This window comes from Chionomys nivalis, chromosome 1 (genome assembly GCF_950005125.1).
Source record: "Chionomys nivalis chromosome 1, mChiNiv1.1, whole genome shotgun sequence".
NCBI classification, from domain to species: domain Eukaryota; kingdom Metazoa; phylum Chordata; class Mammalia; order Rodentia; family Cricetidae; genus Chionomys; species Chionomys nivalis.
This window is the reverse complement of record NC_080086.1, coordinates 98,101,938-98,120,770: the sequence shown is the minus strand read 5'-3', so window position 1 is coordinate 98,120,770 and position 18,833 is coordinate 98,101,938.

The window sequence follows — 18,833 nt, the reverse complement described above, 5'->3', positions numbered from 1 at the left end:
ACTCTCTACAACAATTCTGACCCTCGTAGACAGTCGCTCAAAAGTTGACTTTCTAGGAACTCCCCAGCTGGATGTGGTCTGCATTTTGAGAAATGTTCAATTTAGATTTCTCTGAAATGACCACATGAATTCAAATGATCAGAAAGGAAGTTGATCCTCTAACTTCCTTATTTTTTTTTCTTCTGTGAGTAAACTGTTGGTTTGTGGTCACTGAGTACGAAGGCACACAGCAGACTCCATGCCTGCATTTCATCTCAAGCCATCTCACCTCGACCTCACAATGTGTCAGAACCCTCCTACGTAAGGCACGTGCCGTAACCAATCCTAGGCCCGAATTCCAGGCTTTTTCTGCCTCCAACACCTGGGTAGCTAACGTGACAAAATTAGAGCCGAGTCCAGTCAAGTTTAAGCCTCTTTCTCCCAGGAACACAACCTGGCGACACTCTGGACTTTTCTAATCCCTCTGGACTCTCCATCCTTTCCTTTTCATTCAAGCTTCTTAAAATAATATATTCTTTCTTTGCTCTTTTTGTTTGGTTTTCCCGACAAGGTTTCTTTGGGTGGGCTTAGCTGTCTTAGAACTATCTCTATAGACTAGGCTGACTTTGAACTCAGACAGTTCCACCTACCTCTGCCTCCTGACTGCTGGGATTAAAGGCATGCACCACCATGGCTCAGTTTTGTTTACCCTTACTATAAGTGTTACAGCTCTGAGGAGAAAGGTATCCCTAATGCAGGCATTACAGTGCTGAAGAGAAAGGTATTCTGGAAACCGAAGAATGCCACAGAGTCACACCACACACAGCAAACCTTATAGAAAGATTTATGGGGGGAAACACAGGAAGGTGGCTGTCCAGTAAGAAGTAGCAAAGAACTGAGTAGGCAGCAAGCTTATATAAGGTTTCTTGGGAGCAGAACTTTCTAGAGTGGAGATTTTCTGAGTTGGGATTGGTGAGATTTCAAGTCCTGAGCTTGGGATGAGCTCAGGGATTGGGGGGGGGGTCATCAAGCTTACTTACCTCTTACTTACTAGTCAGTTTGTGTTGCTGTTCTTCTAGAAGCCCCAGGAAAAGCAACCCAAAGGAAGGAAAATGTATTCTGGCAAATGGTTTCAGAAATATCCATCCATTGTCGGCTGGTTCCATTGCTTTGGGACCTATGCATCATAGTGGAGAGTTTTCAGTGGATCAAAGATGTTCAGCCCATGGCAGCTGGGAAACAGAGAGACCTAGGGAGGGAACTGAGACAAGATACACCAGCCCCTACCCCCACGGACATTTGGGATGACCGACTTCCTTCATTGGAGTCTGTTCCCAAAAGTTTTAACAGTTTCCTGACAATGCCATCAGATCATGGTCTGTCAGTGGGTTTATGCACAGACAAAAATCAGAGCCCCCAGGATTCAAACTCTCTCTATGATTGAATCAGCTGGAGATTCTCTAACACACGAGGCTTTGGAAGAGGACATTCACTTCCTGATTGTAATATTTCTTGAGTAGATCCTGGAGTCAGTTTTCCTTACTGAATGTCGGTTGTTAAGGTCACTACTGATGTTCTTCGGTCCAAGTCTAGTGGTAGACATAGGGCTGTTTACCTGTATGGAAGCTTCTTGGTATGGGACCTCAGAGGAGTGAGCATTCAAGCCAACGTTCCTCTTTTCCTTCCTCATTCCCCTCTCATCGTGACTACTGCTGCCACTATACTGACTTTACCATTTCCAGGGCCTTCTGTTAGATTTGGCACCGACAGCCATTCTTAACTTTTAGGTAACTGTTGCATTTCGATTGCTGCGGAAGAAGGCTTCCTCATTTCCTGACTGTGCCTTGACCCACACCCTGGGCCTCCTTACCCATTCTTCTGAGATCCTCAGACCCAGGATTCTGTCCTTGGATTGGACTTTTCACTTCATACTCATCTGTACTCAGCGCTCTCATGTCTGCAGCTGCCACTAAATGTCAGTAATTTCATCTCCTGCCACTGAGACATGCCCTAGAGCAACGTCTTTTCCTACAGGACCAGGAATATAGAAGACTACTGGGTTCTCTAAAGCTCCACCCGGTGGAGTGTGTGTGTGTGCTTGTACATGGTAGTATGGATGTTATATGTATGTGCAGGCATATGAAGGCCAGGGGTCAATATCAGCTGTCTTCCTCAATTACTCACCTCCTTATATTTTGAGGCAAGATTTTTAAACTGGACTAGGTGATCACTGATTCAGCTTGACTGACGGGCCAATGAACTCCACTTGATTCTGTCCCTGAATCTCTGCGGTTAGAAATGTGTTTCGCCATATCAGGATTTTTGTCTACGTCCTGAGACTCCAAACTCAGGTCCTCATTCACACCCAAGTATTTTACCAAAGCCCCTGCCTCACCTCATCTTACAGTCTTCTGCTGTAGCAAATCACAGCAGCCTTGTCTCTGCCAAGACAACATGATGGCTGTGTACATATGTTCATGCATGTGTGCGGGGTATGCATGTCTGGGTATACATGTGAGAATGTAGAGACTCTGGGCTCTACTGCCTTCTGTCAGAGATGGAGTACTTTTGGCAGTGTGAGGTCTTGGGGACAACTACCAGCTGGCATAGAGCCCGTTGGACAGAAGGGAGGCATAGAAAATAGTTGGGGAGGTCTGAGCCAGCCCCAGGCAGCAGTGACTCAAAAGTCCATCATAATGAGATGGAGGGTCTTGGACCCTACCGTTCAAGAATTACGGCAGAGGAAAGAAATGGAATTTTAGAGCCTGAGAGACAACAGTGAAAAATTTGTTTTCAAGTTTGATTCACAGTGCTTGTGTCTTACATGTTTAATTCTTAGCTTTTCTATAAATATGCATAGAATTTCATATTGGCATGTGAAAATATCCTACCCACAAGTTTGATGTAGGGCAAAAATGTGTTTAAATCCTAAATTCGAGAAGACCTGGACTTGCGTATGGGCTCTTCTCATTAATAGTGTGACTGCTTGCCCTATTGACTTTTCTGGACCTTGGGCGTCTACAATAGAATGCCAGCATTTGCTTGACAGAGTTAGTGGCTCATGCATGTGTCACTGAATCTTGTTAGCCCCTTGCACTGAGCAAGATGCTGAGCTGCCCAAGATGAAGCCATGTCTTCACCCTCATGGACTTTGGAGAACAGAATGAGTATACATGGGAAAGTGCCGCTGGGTGGCCTGAGGGGACCATGCAAGGGCACCAAGGAGACAGTGAGACTCTGCTTCTGTCTGGTTTATACATACCCAGGCTCCTCAGCACAGATTTCCCATGAGCCCCTTCAGGGTGAGTGATGCTCAGATAGAGGATGGGGCAAAAGATCATCTTAATACAGCAGGAAGGAGGACACCCGGAAGGGGTCACCACACAGAAAGAAAAAATGAAGAGCATGGTCATGTAGAAACCAAAGGCAGAGAGGATGCTGGGAGGCTTTTGTTTGCAAATGAGTATACAGAATAGTAGATTCCATTGTGGAATCTTCACATTGTATTATGCACTTTGCTCATATTTACCCCCATTACCTTCTCTTGTTCTACCATTCACCTTCTATTAGTTCCCATCCTCTTTCAAGTACTCTCCTTTCTATTTCATATATATATATATGTGTGTATATATATGTGTGTGTGTGTTTGTGTGTGTGTCTGTTTATGTATGCATGCATGTACATTGATATATCATGCTAACATGATGATCTTCAGTTCCATGTATTTTTCTGCAGATAACATAATTCTTTATGACTGAATGAAACTCTCTCTCTATTGGTATATATATTGTGTGTGTATATACAGGTACATATGCATGAATATATATATATATATATATATTAGTGAGCATGTGCATCTTACATTTTGTTATTGGTTGATCAGAATCTACTATGAATAGTGGTGCAAAAAACATGGATGTGTAGCTGTATCTGTGGTGTGTTGGCTTAAAGTCCTTTGGGTAAATACTTAGGCTTAGTGAAGCTCAGTAATATGGTGGTTGTAGTTTCAGTGAGCTGAGCTATTTGGAGAATATCCATGCTGATTTCCACAGTGATCATACTGATTCACATTCTCAGCAGCAGGGTCTAAAGGTTTCCTTTTCCACATCCTTACTCACACTTATGGCCGCTTTGCTTCTTTGAGACCTTTGCAACAAGATCTTGCTATGCAGCCCAGGCTCCACCTCCCAGCAGTCCTCCTGCCCCAGCTTCCCAAGTGCTAGGATTACAGATGTGTGACATTTGTTTTACTGATGACAGCCATTCTGGTTGGGGTGAGATAGAATCTTGGTGTAGTTTTTCATTTTCCTAATGGCTAAGAATATCAAACGCTTTTTTGCATATGAAACTTTTGAGACTTGTATATTCGATTCATTTAAGCTTAGAAGTTTTGAACCCTACAGAACTGCATGAAGAAGACAGTAGTAGAAATACCTCAAATGACTTAACAATAAAGAAATGAACTCTGACAGAAGCCGGAAGGCTGAAGATGCGGAAGGATGTGTAGCGTTGGCATGTGGTTGTACAGGAAGTATTCAAACAACATTACATTTCTGGGTGGGGAACCTAGAGAGCTTGCCCAGTGGTCAAGAGCCCTTCCAAGGGTCCTGAGTTCAATTCCCAGCATCCATACATAGCTCATAATATAAGAGGAAAACCACATCTGGATGGGGGAAAGAGAGCGTTAGTGTGGAGTGAGGGGACCCTGTGCATTTGCCGTTTTCTATACTAATATGCCATGTTCCCAGTGTGGGTGCAGGGAAGATGGCTGGCCAGATGCCGGGTCTTCATATATCCAGATAAGTATAAAGAAAGAGCAGCTGATGGAACAGGCTTCAAGGGAGCCAAATAAGTGGTCTATGAGGACTTGGAAAGAAGGAAGAAAACTGGAAGGATTTGGGAGGCTTGGTCAGAGGAGGCACGTGTGTATTCTCAGTTTCTAGCTAAAGCACCTCTATGCAATAGCTGGTTCCCAAGTGATGTCTCACCAGATGTAGATGAATCAATCCTACTGCTACTCTTGAGCAGAAAGAAATCCTGAGATGTGAGAGTTGTGATCTTCAGTGGGAGGAGACTGTTCAGCAGGCTGAGGTGTGGCTGGCAGCGATAGACTTGTGTTGAACGTGAGTACACCTGTGCCTGACGGAGAATCATCGTCAGTTACTACAGCCACCTAACAATAATGTCAGAACACTCTGAACGGCTATGCAAAGCCAGATTCCTTGCAGGGCCTTGACTACTGGCCTGCACCCTGTCCTATCGTCTGCTACCCTGGAACAGCCTCTGATTCATTCTCCCGCTGAGCCATCAGCGGGCTCGGGCTCATACTCCTGTGGTTGAGTAACCAAGATTCCCAGGTCATCCAGGACAAATGGGGCTGAATACTGTCTATTGCCACTCAAGGTCAGGTTTTCAAAACAGCCTGAGTATGGGCTGGGAAACATGTTTCAGAACATGTTCCTGAGGACAGGAGGGCAGAGGGAGAGGAGATGGAGCTTGTTAAGGCTTCAAAAGGCATTTCAGTGTCTGGCCCCACCCCAAAGTTCATCCGCAGGTGTGGTGTTTCCCTGCCGCCCGGTTGAGGTTGATACTTGGGTGGAGACCGACAAGCAGCTTGTCGCTCATAAATGGAGCTGGGTTTAAAGTTCAAGTAATAACTGGATGGTGGCTATTTGTCTCTGACCAACACTCAACACAAAAAAAGCTTGCACTTCTCTCTGAAAGGTAGCGAATGTGGACAAATATTAGCTCTTGAAAATAAAAGGGGAAGTTATTCATTCACTCGGCAACATTTTCCAAGCCATCAATCTTCCGGGGATTTCTACTGCTTTAATCATCAAGGTTGTTTATTTGGAGCAATTTCTGAAAGAATAAAAGTACCTTTGGCCTTTATCTGCTGTCATCAAAGCATCCATTAGGGGATGGGAGCCCTGTAGGGAGGCTCAAGGGATTATTCAGTAAGGTGCTCTGAAGCACCCAGGAATCTTGCCTTTCTCCTCCCTGGGCGGCTGTGGAGTTTAGACTGTAATCTGAAAGGTGGGGTTTATCCTCAGGTCTGCAGCATTTGAACAGGATTTTGTTCAAGGCTAACCTACAGATGAAAGCATGCTAAGGGGCTAGAACAAAGGCTGGCCGCCTGCCGATCTGCATGGCGCTTGCGGATGTCCCTCAGCCTGGGCCTTCTGACAATGGGCCCAGGAGGACTTAGCTGCTTGCAGAATGGCAGGGGGTCATCTATCATCTCCTGGGCGGAGGGCAGGTGGGAGAAGGGGCAGGCAGGGTATCCCTCACACCCCTGGAAGGGTTGCCGCTGCTTGGTGAACCAGTGGAATGAGAAAAAGAAAATGCATAGACCCTCCAAGAAAACAGACATACAATTTCTGAGCATACAAACATGCAGCACGCATGCATATCCAGAACACACAAGCATAACCCACACCCAAACTCACATACTGCACAACACATGTATATGACACACAACATACATGTATTCAACATAGGTTCATGTACACATGCGTGTACACCCCATGCAGACACAAGCTTCACCACCCAGTGCGTTATCCTCAACCTCCTCTCCGGCCTCCTCACCCCACCTCTTTGCCTTTGCAGTACCAAACAGTATCAGCCCTCTCTGACTGGCCATCCTATTGCCTTGTACCTTTAAGAACAACAGCAGGACTCCATCCTTCCGTGTGTCCTAAGTCACCCCTGGCCCTGCCCTGTAGGTCCTGGGGATTGAGGCTGGGAAACCCTTGCTGCTAGGAAGGTTTGTGAGCGACCATTCCACTTCTCACTGGGTCTTTGAGGAGCACTTATTTGGTTGGCATGGTTTCCTCCCAAGGCTTCTGTGCTATGCCATCTGTGTGTTCTGGGCTCATGGGAAAGCTGGGACACATTAATGTACACGCTCGCTCATCCCCACCATATAGATCCACACAGAGATGCATAACGACAGATGTGTAACTCTAAGAGGTCTGAGCAGGTAGTCCAGAGTTCTCACCTCTCAAACAAGTGCACACCCTACCTACAGTGCTGTCTCTACTCCCACACTATAGACTAGAGCAACAGACACATGCTCACACACATGCTAAGCGCTTATCTCAGAGATGGGCACCAACATACCCATCCACAGCTTACACAAACAGGGGTGGCATGCGCACACAAACACAGACCTGTTACAAAGAGAAGACACACGCAGGGCTCGATCGTGCATCTAAATGTGAGCGCCCAGGGAGGCACACACTCACTGAATGGATGTGCCCACATTCTTCTACTTTTACACACCAAATGTGTGGAAAGCTCCACAGAGCCCCACACTACCTTGTTGGAGGGGTTTCTGGGATAACACAGAACATGAAGAGAGATGGGGCAAGTCCGTGCCTACCAGGCCCGGTAGGAAAGGCAGGCGATGATCGGCTGAATCACTCTAGACCACTAGTTCTCAACCTGTGGGCCATGACCCTCTTGCAGGTCCAGCAACCCTTTCACAGGGGTGGCATGTCAGGTAGCCTATGATATATTACGTCTCATAAAAGTAGCAAAACTACAGTAATGAAGTAGCAACAAAAATAATATTATGGTTGGGGGTCACTACACATGAGGAACTAAATTAAAGGGTCACCACTGCCCTAGACCCTAGAGCAGCAAGGTGCCCAGACTAGAGAGAGACGGCACTCTTTTGATGGACAAGGAGATTGAAACAAGTGTGGGAGGCCAGGCCACCCACTGTCAACTCAAGCCCCATCCTCAGCTTTCTCTGAAGTCCTGAGTAAGACTCCCCTGATCCTCAGGTTGCCCATCTGTAAAATGGGACTGCTGTGAGAAGCGAGGGGAAACTGGTATGCAGATGTGTATTAGTCCCCCAGTATCTGTGATGGAGTACCCGACGAGAAGAAGCAACTGAAGAGAGTGGGGGGCTTTTCGGCTTAGGCTCTGAGAAGGATACATTCATCACTGGGAGGAAGTTGGGGCAAGAGGAACTTAAGGCAACTGGTTATATCACAGGAGCAGTCGGGAAGCAAAGAGACTCAAATGCTGATGCTCAGTTCCGCCCTCCATTTTGTCTCTCCGGGTCCCTTGCCCGTGGGACAGTGCTGCCCACATTTAGGTGTCTCTAACTTAGAAAAGCTCATAAGCATGCGCAGAGGTTCGCCCCAGTAACCGTAGCTGTTGTCAAGTTGGGAATCAGTATTAATTACGACAAGGTGTTTGAGAGCATTAAAGCGTACCGTCCTCATGCTGGTTTTCAGAACCTCGTCACAGAGGCCATGGAATGAGCGTTGGGGCTCCAGGACTCGGGAGCCCACGCATTACCCTCTTTTCTCCGCTGGGTCCCGAGCATTCCAAGGCTGTTGAGTTTTCATTTCACAGAGTCTCTGGAGTCCCCAAGAAGTGAATGAGGTAAAGTGGGGGAGGAGCTGAGAATGTCCCTAGAGGTAGGCTTGGGGGTGGTGCTTGCCCAGAGGGGCTGAGTGAACTCTGGTATTTGTGGACAGTAAGGGACAGTAGTTGCCCGTGCTCTCGGGCTCCCTGGGTCTGCAGTGCTGTCTGCACCCAATATTCCTACCATCGGGCATGATACTGCTACATCTTAAGTAGATAATATTTTTAAGCCCAGAGAAGTGAACGAAGGTATCTCTGAATTTTAGCCAAACCTTTCAAAACCAATTTAATTATGTCCTTCTGTGTAGAGGCTTGTCTGAACACACTGGCGTTCCTGTGTCATCCGCCCAATGACACTATGCCACAGGTATTCCCCCTCAAACAGCACGGATGCTGCAGACAACAACGGATTTATGTATTTGTGAGCATATTTTCTCTGCTAGACTCTAAACAACTTAATTAACTATTAACTAGAGAGAAAGAGACAGAGAAGAACATATACATGTTCCATAGCACACACATGGGGATCAGAGGACAAGATCTAGTGTCAGTCCTTGTCTCCCATGTTCTCAGAGACACGATCTCTGGTTGGCCGCTCTATAAACCAGACTAGCTGATCCGTAAGCTTCCAGGGATCCACCTCCCATCTCCTGATAAGATAGCTGGTATTAGAACCGTCAGTCAATGTGCCCATCTTCTTGAAGATTCTGGGGATCTGAACTCAGGTCCCCAAGTTCCCGTGGCAAGTGCTTTACCCACTCAGCTCCCTGTCTAATCCTGAGCCCTTCCATCTCAAACTCCTAGCCCTTCTCAGAGGATACGTGCAGTAAATGCTGTAGAATCCTTAAATTCCATTGCATTTTTCTGGTCCTGACCCTGGCTGGAAACCCTGTGTCCAAGGAGATGGCCTTAAAGTTAGTGCCCATGTACGTGACAGGGACACACGCAAAGAAAGGGTTGTAGAGTTCTAAGGAAGAGAGGTCACATCTGCTTGAAGTCATAAAATGTTTTCTCAAAAAAATCTGCCCTTGAGCTGAACCATGCCTAGTTGACTATCTTGCTTCCAATCTTCCACGCTGGGAGTCTATGGCTACCCTGTTTTTGATTTTCCGACAATTCGTTGTCTCCTGGGGTATTGTACACAATGGTCTCTTCAATTTCCTTTGGCTAACCCTGGTTGCTCTTGGCAAATAGAGCTAGCAGACTGGATGCTGCTTCTTTGGATGTTGAGTGGCCAACTACCTCTCCACAGTCCACCATGCACTGCACGCACATAGCATCGCTATAGCCCTGGGCATGCAGGATTAGTGGCCATTTACATACATGCAATTTTGTTTTTCGGCTGTGAGCTGCTGGTGGCCATCTGCCCAATTGCTTTCATTTTTTCCTGCATGCGGCAGAAAGTGAGTCCCGGAAGCTACTTTATGAAGAGCTGGAAAGGAGAGCAAGACAGTAGAGTTATCTGGAGGCTGGTGGCCCAGAAGTCCTAGTTAATTCCCAGCTGTTTCCTCCAAGGAAGATGATGTTTCCAAGTTGAAGTTTGCTGGGGAAGCAGTGATTTAAAATGCATTTTTCTTCTACCCACACGGAGAGTTTGGTTTCCTTACTTTGGTGAGCAATGAGCAAATTATTCAAAAATAGGACTTGGACTAATAATAAAATTTTATCATCTAGAAAATATGTTGCCATTGATTTTGAAGTTATTTTAAATTGAAGGACACCTTTGTGAATTAAAACACATTACTACTGTAAGCAGTCTAAATGATTTCTCCCCTACCTCATTTTTATGCATTCTGGAAAATATATGGATTACCCACTAAACAACCTTTTCTCTGCAAGTGTGATCCCGCAGCAGAGTCTTTATCAGATCATTGCTGTCCTCCTCTGGACCGCTCTGGCAGATGACATGTAAGGGCCAAAGACTAAATACCCACAGACCACATGGGAGCAGCGGCCACTCTCTTGCCAATCATTTTATGATGGGCAGAATGGGGCCATACATTGCAGACGGGATAGACAGACCTTGACTTGGCTACACATTCGGCTTGTTATGAACCTCTCTCATAACCTGTCCAATAGGAATTCTGGTGTCTGGCTGGGCGTGGTTGTGGGAAGGTTGAAGATGTAGTAGATACAGTGTCTCTCATGGACCTAGTGTTGCCCTTGGCAGAGAGCAAATGGGGGATCGTTACACGGGTCAAGAGAAAAAATGTAAATATAATACTAAGAAAGCAGGAATATATTTTAAAAACTTGATTTAAATCACTATAGACTTTTACTGCTTCTTAATGCAGTAAATTAAAATTGCAACATCGTAGCTATGTTTGTTTTCTAAATATACCAATCAGATCAAGTTTTGAAAGTATAAGCCAGTTATAAGTCTTCAGAGCCTGACTATGTTTATGGGCAGAGGTGAGGCTATTTGTATGAATAGTATATGAGACATATCTATATGTAATGCAACTATTATGTTTTCATAAACTATATATGTATATATTTGAACATACTCATCTAATGATTTAAGACATACTGATTGTTTTGTCAACTTTCTCTGTGCTAATTAGATTGAATATTTTATAAAATTTCATTTAGAGAAGTTAGTAATTATCCAGATTATATATGACTATAAAATGCATATTTCAGCTATGAGTTTACTTTCAGGTGCTTATGAGTTCAGATAGCCCACTAATGAAAGCACACAGTAAACCACTGCCCGCATTGTCCTCTTGTAAGGCCCTACACAGTCCGAGACACCAACTACACCGAAGAGTCCTCAAACAAATGATTGGTATGGTATCACATACTGATTCCAGGTGGTACTTGGTTTACCAGAACATGATGGGGGCTCTGTCACCCCAAGGATAAGGATTGCTGGGACCCATCAGACAATTCAGGATGAGAGACTAGCCATCTGCACAAAATGGCTGCTAATGTGACTGACTTTATCTGGTTAAAACCCCTCTTTCTGTAACTCCAGCTCATTTCCTTCCCTTCTCTCTCTCTCCAGGGAGACTGGAAGAGAGGTCAGGACCTTTCTTATATTCAGCTGGGCCCAACAGGAGCCATAAAGATAAGCCCAGCTCTTCAAAGCCCTGGGACCACTGACAATTGTTCAGGGGATTTTCCTGGCTCTTACAGGGAAGAGGTTTGGGGAAGCTGGGGTGCTTATCAGCTTGGGGGTATTGCCTGGGGCTGGGCTTTGGGGAAACTTCAAGAATGCCCAGCTTCTAGAGATAACAAGGCACTTCAGATTGACACCTCAGCTGAAGGCCATCCCAGGGTAGTCACAGAGCATCAGGGGGACTCAGCTTTGCAAAGCATTGGTTTTTGTTGACATTGTGTTATTTTGCTTTTTTTCTTTTGAAATGAAGCAGTGTTTCATTTGTGCTACCTAGGGTAATAGGCTCCAGATAAAGTATTTTAAGGATGTGACAATTAGATCTAATTAGACAATTAGATCTGGAATTTATAACTGCCACCTGTAAGCAATCCATGTCAGAAGCAAGTAGATAGGTGTTTTCCCTGTGGATAAAGAGGACCACGTCTTCAGCTGTGTCCTGCTTATAACTTCTAACTGCATCACACTGAAAGACATTGACCTTTTAAAATGCTTTATTGCTTCTTTGGGGATTTCCATACAATGTATTTTTGTCATATTCATTCATCCCTCTCTCCCCTAAATGCTCCCAGATCCAACCCCTTTCCCTATGCCCCAACTGAATGCCCTTTGGTTCTCTTTTGGGTTTATACACACTTACATCTTAGGACATGGGGAGACCAAGCTGCTTCACTTGGAAGCTACCTGCCCTTCCCTGCCCCAGCTAGATTTCATAGTGCCAGAGAGTGAGATACATTTCTACCAAGAGAAAAATAAGCATCCGTCGCACTAGCTCCGAACTGTGTGAGCTACAAGAACGACCTGCACGCTGGCATAATAGTGGCACCGAAACATCAGACCACTTTCCGTTTCCATTTAAGGCCTGACCCACAAAGTCAAACTCGTTCCTGGCACTGGTATGAATTCAGGAACCAGATAGTTCATATGGCCCTGTGTCAGCATTATCCCGCTAAATGAACAGAACACCGAACTGCCTATGACTTTCTGTTACACCCAAAGATTAGTGTCCACCTCAACCATTGTCAATGTAAACATTTTTTTTTTGCAGTTGATTAATACAGAGGCTCACAACTGTAGAATGCTCTTTCCTGAACTGGACATCTGTATTGCAGCCCCTTCTCTCAAGGATCAGGGATCACTGTGGAAGAAGGGTAGAAAGCTCGTAAGAGGTGATGGATGGCTATAAAGAAACAGGCTTTCTGGACATTGCTCATAGAAACCCATAGCAATTATAATAGTATGCATGAGTGTGAGCCAGACAAACTTTCACCCTGAAGAGAGCATGCGGAATGACGTCCCCACCCTTGGCTGAGAGATCAGCAACTGAAAGCTGATGGGAGGAGGAAGGCTAGCTTTTTTTGTTTTGTTGTTTTTAAAGGGTATCGCTGTTGACAAGCCAACCAGATTCTAATGGACAGTCACATATCCAAGGGCATATGGACAGCACACATTTTGATTTAACAGGTTAAAACAAACACACAGAGCCTAGTTTTCTTTGGAGGGGGGCTTGGCAGAGTGTGAGACACACTGAAGAAAATCTGAGTCTAGTGACTTTGGGAAAGTTTGCAAAGTTCTCTTGTGGTCTGCGATCACAGAGGCAGGGGTGGGGGTGATGTGCATCTGAGTACTTCCTGAGATTTCTCTCTAAGCACATACACGTATTTGTATAATTTCCAGCCCTATCCTAGGCACTTTTATGCCTATTACCTAATTTGTTTTTCTTCTTTAGTTTTTATAAAACTTTGTTATAACTCTCCCAGCCCATTCTTTCAGGGGTCAGCAAGATAGCTTACTAGGTGATGGCAGTTGATCCTAAGCCTGCTGAGCAGACTTTGATAGCCAGAACCCATGTAGTAGAAGGGAAGAGCTGACTCTTATAGGAGACTTCTGAGTTCCACACGAATGCTATGATCTGAGGGTGTGTATGTGTGTGTGCACAGACAAATGCCTCAGACAAACAGGTGATTTACAAATAGTCTTCTCTTTTTGTAAATTACAGCAATGAAAAGTGGGGGCTGGCAAAGGCGATTTCTCCAAGTCTGTCAGGTTTGCAGGTGACATGGGTGACCAGGTCTCATGTAAACAGTAGTGCATGCCACCTCTTGTCCAGGTGAAGAGAAACCATGTAGTTGGCTTTTGGACACCTGGAGCCACCCGTGCCTTCTTTTACACCCATCTCAGCCTTTCTTGGTGATTGATCTCCATCTACTAAGGCTTTCCTTCTCTGGCTCCCAAACTGTGCTTCCTCGTCCCCACTAGTCCCTACAGACTGACGCACCATGCAGTGAAGAGCAAGTCTTTCTCTGTGCTCCCAATTTAAATAACTCAGAGTAAGGAGGACCTGATGATTTCAGGGGACCATGTGTCCCTTCCTATGTCTGACAAAGATGCACGGTGATGCTCACTTTTGGAGAAGAAACTGTTGTCTCATGGACATCTGGACCTTTTGGTTAAAGAGGAGACCATTTCCCAGAAGGAAAGGGCATGATGAATACATAATACATGTCTTCTACAGATGGTCATTCAGTTCATACTTGGTCACAAAGGGGACTTACGTGAACGTCACCCTATTTGCACTAACACCGCCGACTTTGTGGGGCAGAAATTATCATCCTGATTTGACAGACGAGGAAACTGATCTTAAAGAAATGAAGCTGGGCCAGAGGTCACACAGCTAATAAGTGTCTGGGGAAGTATTCAAATGCTGATTTCCAAGATTCAAATTTTATATAGCGATGAAGACTGAAAGGCCTTCTGGATGTCCAACAACAAATTCAATTGAGCATTGTGTAATGATAATGGCGTGTGTGTGTGTGTGTGTGTGGTATTCATGTGCATGTCTGTCTTTAATACTGGGTAATTCTAGTTCAGCTTTGGCAGCATCTTGTTAGTACATTTGTTAGAGTAACAAGAAATAGAATTCCTGTCAAGCTAGGCGGCTCACATTTTTTGATTAAATAGTAATTTTAGATGGTCTATTGCAGAAAGGATTAACTGTTGCATCTTGCAGGGACTTCTACCTCTATCATGGCTGTGAGTCAAAGGTTTTTGTTTGTTTTCTGAGTTTCTTTCATGATTCTAGAAACACTCATTTCCTCATCCATTTAAGCATGCCTCCCCTGGTGCATCCATCCATCAAGCCACCTATTCACTCAGAAGCCTACAGACGACGTGTGCTATGCTGGAGAGCCAACCACTGAATGGCAGAGAGATAATGGAACACCAACCCGCTCTTTACAGAGTTCGCAGTCTAAGTTGGGAGACATCAGTTACTAACAAAGGACTCCAGAAACACAGGCAGCTCTCCTGAGGCCACCTGTGATTCTCTCACTAAGGAAACAAATACTCATTGCACCGTACGTGACAGAATGCTCCTTCGCCAGCATGGCCTGTCGCTTGATTATAATTTGATAGAGCATTCATTTGTTTTTCAAAAACAAGATGAAAACGAGAAAGCACAGGAGAATCCCCAAACTAAGGGGAACCCATGTCAGAATTCTCTTCCCGGTGACCAAGTGGTACACATTGGGACTTGGCACCGTCAGTTCAGTTCAGAAGCATCCCTTGAGGATCAGTCTACCCTCTTCTGATTGCTCTGTGGGTGACAATTAATCCACATAACTGGGACAATAATTTTTATTTCTTTCTGCTCATCCAGGATTTCAGGATATAGCAGAGGCCTGGAATTTCCTGGACTTCCCTACCTGCCTCATAGCATACTCAACTGTCAACACGCATGCTCACATCTTACTGGCTCAGGTTCAGGAGTTTTAGAGCTGGTTCTTCCGGCATGAGATTGCTCTGCAAGAGCCCTCCACAGAGCCGTTTGCACACCTAGAGAGCATTTCCATCTCCATAATGTCTCCATTTCCATCTTCTCCTGCCACACCACCGAAACATAGCAGGTGCACGAAGGATTTAAACAAGCAGAGGAAGAAGCATGAATGATTAACTAGATTAGGAAGGGCTGCAGACAGGAGGAGAGTTGGAGCTGAGCCCTCAATTTGAGAATAATTTTGATAAGTAAGGAATGTAGGTGACTGCATTCCAGGCTAAGGGAAATGTGAACAGCACACGAGAGCCAAGGGTAAGCGCTAGGAAGAGAAATGTACAAGGGGCAGATTGGTAGAAGTAAAATAAATAAAAAACATTAGCAAATGATAGAAATTTGGATCGATGGACTCAATACTCAAGAAATTTGAAGTTAAGGAATTTGAATTTTTCTCTTCAGAAAACAAAGGAATTAATCAGAAAAAAAAGCTAGGATTTGAGTTCTATGTTTGCATGATCAGTCTGAAAGGAAGACAGAGCGTACTGTGAGAGACTAGCCAGACTGGCCCAGGACAATACGTTTCTAATTTGTGAGGCAGAATTATAATTTTAGGGGCTCTGTATTACTTTTTATACATGAGGTCATAGTTTCTTCCAAGTCATGAGAACTCTGTCCATGTTTGCGAACTATTTGTGTTGTGATTTCTTTAATAATTTCTGCCAGGGGACTGTTCCATGTGTGTGTAGCCCCAACATATGAGAAATTCAAGCCAGGTCCCAAAGGTTTACTAAGCATGGATTCTGTACATCGTGTGTTCTCTGGGATGGTGAAGAAAATGGCGAGAGAATGGGCTTACTCTTGCTCCAGTTTACTCCGATCGTGTTGGAGGAAGAAAGCTATGTGTCAAGAGCATTTAGGGGCTCTGAGAGGAGTTGACAGTATTCTTGGCCAGCGGTAGCTTATAGCCGGGTCTGAGGCAGAGACAAGTGGAGAAAAGGGGGCCTCTGGGAGCAGGGACCACAGAAATCCTCAGTAGCCAAAGGACTCATTCTGAGCTAAGCCCTTCTGGGTTCTGGTGCTCTACTGGGGCAGTGCCTCACAGGAGAGCTCTGGCCACGTTGTGGAACAGATACTTCGTAACTATGTCTCCTATAGGACACAGATGACACAAGAGCTGCATCATCCTTGTCCCTGGAGACAGGATAACAGCTATATGCACACATCTGGCCAGAGCAGAGGGAGACTTGTCTCTGGTTTGTCTACATGTAGCAATGGATGGCCAAAGTCCATGGAGTTTTACAGTCCGGAATTTGCCCCCCTTTCTGAATTTTGAGAAGATAGTAGCTCTGGATGGCGGATTTGGGGCTGTGTGTTGCCACAAATGTGACATTGAGTGCCCATGAGGGAGGAGACTAGAGGCTAGAAACTCACCTGTGTGGCCTGTAGGTTTCTCTGCCTCACACACCCAGGAAATCTGAAGACAAGGCGAGGCACCTCTGCAGAACTCATGTCACAAGACACTTACCATTACCCACCACCACCAAATTTTACAGACAGGGAACTGAAACATCCAGAGAACAAGGCCTGGTAACTAATGACCCGTTTGAAAAAAACACAGACCACAGCCTATACCCTCCATTTGAAATGTTCACATCCTTTCTGCTCAAACAGAACGATGCTGCAAGCCCCCAAGAGGCTCAGAAAGCATTAGAATGTGTAAGGAAGTCAGCAATGACTTCCACAATTTTTCTTAGAATACCGCAAACTGGTTCATTTCATAGCAAATTTCTCACAGTTCTGGAGGCTGCAACTGGCTTGGGAACTGTTGTCCTTCCTTGGCTTGTAGATGTGTGGCTGCTTGCTGTGTCTACCTGGCATGTGTGCGTCCCGATCACTTCTAAAGAGTCTATGACGAGTAAGACTCTACTCATATGACTTTAGGTTAGCGTAATTACTCCTTTGGAGACCCTTTGTCTAAATATATTTACATTTTGACCTTCTGGGGCTTTAGAATCTCAATACATGGACTTGATGGGGAAATAATTTAGCCCTTAAAAATGCACACAGCTTGCCGGGCGGTGGTGGCGCATGCCTTTAATCCCAGCACTCGGGAGGCAGGTGGATCTCTGTGAGTTGGAGGCCAGCCTGGTCTACAAGAGCTAGTTCTAGGACAGGAACCAAAAAAAAGCTACGGAGAAACCCTGTCTCGAAAATTAAAAAAAAAAAAGAAAAAAGAAAAAAATGCACACAGTTTAAAAAAAAAATATCTACTTAACACAGATAGGGGAGCTCCATGAGGCTTAGTGGAGAACACTCAGGCATTTCTTCAACCACCAAATACTTCCTTTTATTTTATTTTTTCCAACTAAATGCTTCTAAATTTTTCCCCATTAGACATTAGGAATGGTCCTGAACCTCCTCAGTTACAGAGTTGTTGTTATTACCTTTGTTCCATAGAGTTGGGGTGGGGGAGAGAAGGTTTAGGGGAGGTTAGAAAACTGCCTCGAAGCATCACACACAGAGCCTGGTCAAGAGGGGATTCGAACTTCCATCTTACCAGCCTCATTCTCTGGGTGGCTTGGGAGTGGCGGACGGGCTGTCAAGGGAATGTAGTTTAGACTTAACGGCAAGCTTGTTCAGCTCCTTTCCCACCTTTGCTCACGCTGAAATTATTAAACCGGCAGGGGAGGGGTTGGAATGCAGATACTATTGCTTTCAGAAAATGAGGCTCCCTCGGGCGACCCTTTCTTACTGTCTCAGCTGAGAAAGAGCCCCTAGCCAGAGAGAATCAAATACTTTTCAAATGTCTCATTAAAATATAAAGGTGATTCTTGCATTGGTGCTATGATAAAGACTACAAAGTAGTGCTATGAAAACTCCCTGGTTTACCCTGCTGAATAGGCCTGGGCTCCGGCAGCAGAATGAATTAACGGCCACCCCATTATCTGTAACCCTTAGAGAGCGCAACTTGGGCTTTGATCTGCCAGTGTCAGGGAAACTGATAAAAACTCGTTCTGTTTTCAGGCTTCCCAGGCCTGAAAGTCTCCTTTCCCTTCAGCACGCTATAAATGACCCTCTGAAGTGGCTGGGCATTCTTTCACGGCCTTGTTTCCAATCTATTCATAACCACGGTTATCAATTATTATGCCAGCTGGAATTCCTGAGGGCCAGGAGCCTGTCAGGAACTCTAATTGTGGTTCAAGGATAAAAGCAAAAACACACAAATTTTAGCCAATCATAATTAACTTATTCTCCAAGTGCAAGGGGGGAAAAAAAAAGAACCGCCCCCCCCAAAACAAAACAACACAAAACCGAGGCCTATGAATCCCTCCTCTGCTAATCGCTCTTGAAAGCAGCCAGAAAGGGGAGGGGGCGCTTTTATTACCATGGTGGCTCTGGATTGGCTCCCCTAGGAGGAACTGAAGCCAACTGGCAACCAGAGAACTTCTCAAATCATTGGGGCCCTTTTTAAAAAAAAAAAAATCTTAAAAAAAAAAAAAAAACCTCATTTTTCAAAGTACCACGATGTTTTCCAAGCTCCTGACAGGGCTTTGAATAAACAGGCATTGATTTCTCATTGAA